Source organism: Coffea eugenioides, chromosome 2 (genome assembly GCF_003713205.1).
Source record: "Coffea eugenioides isolate CCC68of chromosome 2, Ceug_1.0, whole genome shotgun sequence".
Lineage (NCBI taxonomy): Eukaryota > Viridiplantae > Streptophyta > Magnoliopsida > Gentianales > Rubiaceae > Coffea > Coffea eugenioides.
In genome coordinates, this window is record NC_040036.1 from 14,247,893 (window position 1) to 14,252,196 (window position 4,304).

The following is a 4,304-nucleotide window of genomic DNA, read 5'->3' on the forward strand; positions in this document are numbered from 1 at the left end:
TCCCTGAAATAAAGCATAGCGATAATCATTTCCTCCAAATGGTCCTAAAAGGACTAGTGAACTCTTCAGCTGCCCTCCACAATCTGCAAATGATTGAACATGAATTTACAGCGGATTGAGCATTAATTCTTCTATTTTTTTCAGTATGAACATAAACATTTTTTATTAGGGCATTCGAACATAATTTGATTCCAAAGACAATTTAAAAGTACATAGAAACGCATCGATGTAAGAAAATGATGACCACTAAGTTTTGAAATGTATATTTCAGCAAAGGGAAAATGACTCCAGAAGTCCTTCATATTTAATCAATTATCTATTTGATCCACCAACTTGTTAAAGTATCTGTTACTTCCCCCAACATATGTATATTCGATTCTAAATGTTTTATCCAAACCAAATCCAAGTATGGTAAGTGTCAGTTGGCCCGAGATTCGATTTCTTATAGAAGAAAACAATCAAATTTTTAAGCTGAGCCACACATTGGATACTTTTATAGGCAGTGATAGAGCTAGAACCCTGTGATGAGGTAGTGCAGCGGTTAATTTCAGCATAAATCATACTCTTAAATTTATATAAAAAATATATTATGTACTTTGATTTAAAAAGTCAAATCCCTTTTTCCCATTACAATGTCATTAATATTTAATTTGAAATAGGTCCAAAAATTTTGTTAAAGGTAATCAATAGAAAATCTTTTTTTTAGGGGGGGGGGGGGGGGTTAAATATTGAATAAGGGGGGAATATATAAAACTTCAAAGGCTAATCTTTATAGAGAAAGATTTTTTTTTTTAATTTAAGGGGGAAATACAACAAAAAGAGAATATTTTCTGAAATTCAGGAGGTGTAAAAATGGTGCAAACTTAAAAGAACCACTAGAGTCATTTGCCCTCAGACAAGTAAGGGAAAATTAAGTCAATGAAGCATCAATTGGTATGATTTGGCTTCATTTCGTCAAATAAATCTTGACAGACATGAAAGAGGCATGTTCGTTATTCAGATAATCAAAAGCAAACCCATCCATGGTTGAATTTTCTAAAACCGTGTCTGTCAATCAGGAGGCCAAATTCTTTTAGCTAGGAATTCGACGAATTCGAGTGCTTTACTGTAGAAACTAGAATTTTCTCCGCACCTTAGCACGGTTTCTTTTCTTGTTTATTGTGAATTTATATAAATATGAAAATTAACAACAATCCTATATGTTCATTCATATTCACTTTAAAAAATTAATGTATTCTAAATGTTCAATTATTTACTAATTTTTAAAAATTTGTTCACATACTTTCACTATAAAATGATAGTATATATCAAATAATGTATTCCATATCAAAAACTTGGTAGATATTCTTTTTTTATGAATATTCTTTTAGATAATTTAAATTTTTATAATGACCATAAATCTAGAACTATATATTCACATTTAATTAAGTAGAAAAGATCCAACAATTCAGTTTTTTTATCAATAAATATTTAGTTTCCAACAATACTGATAAATCTGTCGGTATAACAATTAATTCTCTTTTTTGTACTAAGTTAATTCAAAATTAAGGGAAAAGATGATGAACAAGTTGAATACTAATCAATGATATGGTGATGAAATGAAGTAATTTATGAAATATGTAAGATTTTAATAACAGTGATTTGAAAAAAGTTTTACTATAATTTTATATAATAATTTCATAGAAAGCATTAAGATAAGATTAGTTATTTTAAATATCATTAAGATAAGATTAGTTATTTTAAAATTAAAAATAATTTTTAAATATATAATAATATTCAATATGTGTAAAATCCAAATAACTCATAATTCATTAATTATCTTCAATTAAGCAGAGTGAGAAACAATTCTAATTAAAATAATTATTTTCACGCACACACATGCACATATACTTGTTCCAGGTGCCAGTCCGGCCCCACACGTAAATTGTTGGGTGTGAACTTGGAATGATGATAAATAGTCTTCTGAACCTTCCTCTAAAGTTGCTCGTATTTGTTGACTTCCAGAAATGCCACTTAATTAAAAGAGAATGCACAAATGCGGCATTACTCCAGTGACTAATACGTGATTAGGTTCTGCTTAGTTGTAAAATAATAGGATTGTACTACAATGCTGTCGTTTTAAAAAAGAAAAAAAAAATTACCAAACCAAGAAGGGAGACCAACGTATCGTCGATTAAATAATTAATGGGCCATTTGCAAAGATTTCTGGAAGTTTGACTAGTTACTGGCACTACAAATTCGGTACTGACACTCTAATCCTCTAAGTCGGAAGACGCAAAAAAGACAAAAAAAAAAAAGGTGCCAATGTCACTTGACAGCTCAGATAAAATCAATTCGGTGCCTTTTCTTTCTTTTTTTTTCTTTTTTTTACTATCATAAGGACTAATTCCACTTTGCACCTCTAAATTTACACCACTTTTTACTTTGTGTCATAAACTTCAATTTAGATAATTTGCACCTTAAATGCTCAATTTTAGACACTTCTTATCCTAAATTCTCAAGTTTGTCCATTTAAATTCAATCAATAATAACATTAACAAAATTAACAGAATAGAGGATCCTTCAAATCAATAATAATGTACTGAATGTGGTCAAAAAAAGTCAAGAGGTCGCAACTAGAACAAAATGATGTAATATCATTAATTTGCATTGTCCTTTATCTTGTTAATATTGTTAACAATATTAGTGATCGGGATCACATACAAATTAATGATAATGCACTAAAAATGGTCAAAAGGAGTCAAGGAATTAATGATAATCGCATCTAAAACAAAACGCTATACTGTCATTAATTGCTTCATTCTTTATTTCATTAATTTTGTTAATACTGTCATTAATTGGATTTAAATGGGACAAATTTAAGAGTTTAAGATGCAAAGTATCAAAACTTGAGAGTTTATGATAGAAAGTGTCCAAAATTAAAATTTAAGATGCAAAGTGAAAAAAAATAATACAAATTCAGAGGTACAAAATGAGTTAGTCATCTTTCCGAATAATAGTTCCGCTAAAAGATTTTAAAGAAGTTATTCCACTGCCTACTACGGCTCCCTCTCGAGTTATCAAGTGAGAACTGAATCTATACCCTTCAGCAAGCCAGAAACAATATGCACTTGCAATATATAAGTATATATGTGTGTGTGTCTCTTATCGCCAAAGAATAAAGTTGTATTTTTCCTCCTAAGTTTTTTACATAATTAAAGCAGAAGCAAAATGCATTTCTAAAATTGTAGTCCTCTTTAGATGCCAAATAAATTCATTTTTGGTATGTAGTGATCCATTTGATGTGCATCCGCGGTCTCACCGACCAAGATTCATTCATGCAGAGGATAATGTCGTGATAATCAATGCAAACGTCTGCACCCTTATCTGTATTAACGTCTTGTCAAGTCCGCATGCTGATTGGGAACACGCAAAGTTTACGTAGTGAAATTCTCAATTCAGGACATCCGCTAAAATTCTTAATTAAAAAAAAAAATAATTTGTTACCACCTGCACCTCTTTATTTCATTCTTCTTTTATTTTTCTGATTTTAAGTCACTTGCATTTCCCACAAGGTTACTGATATTTTCGTTCCAATGTGGAGCAAAAATAACATACACATTACTACTGGAAATTTCGACTACAATAAATACGTGTAGTGGGAGGGCTACACATTCTTCAGGGCTAGTTCATTCATCTCCTCAGACCATATGATTAAGCTACATGAGTCCATTTACTCAACAACCTCAACAAGCAAAACCCCAAAAAAATAAAAAAAATAAAATTGTGCTTTATTTTCAGATAATTCAATAAGCCATAATCATGTGCATGAACACGCAAAACTGAGCATCAAATGGGTATCGAAAGCTACTGCACGGTATTGCGTATGTCAACTGTCAAGTAGAAAAAAGGCTTTTCTCATTTGTCAAAGACGGAAACTCTTAGAACCAAGGAAGATGACTATCCCAGCTCAACCTACCCCTATCAAAAGAATTTTGTGAGCGCATTTTACTGAAAAAGTTTACGTAATCCAACAAAAAAAAAAAATTTAAAAGAGAAAAAAAAAACAAAAATAGAGGTGGAGAAATCCTATTTGCTTTTTGTTGTTGTGGAGGGAGCTTGTAGGAAAACGAACTTACCTTTTTCGGGGCCACATATAGATGGCAACATGTGTTTGAACCAATCCAGCTGAACTCGCAGGGTATCATTAGTGACAGGATCAATTATTCCAATCTTATCATAAAAATCAGTGTCCAGAGCTCTTGCTCCTGCCACTGCAAAATTCACCCCAGCACGAACATCCATTGTCCTCTCTTTCGAAACTT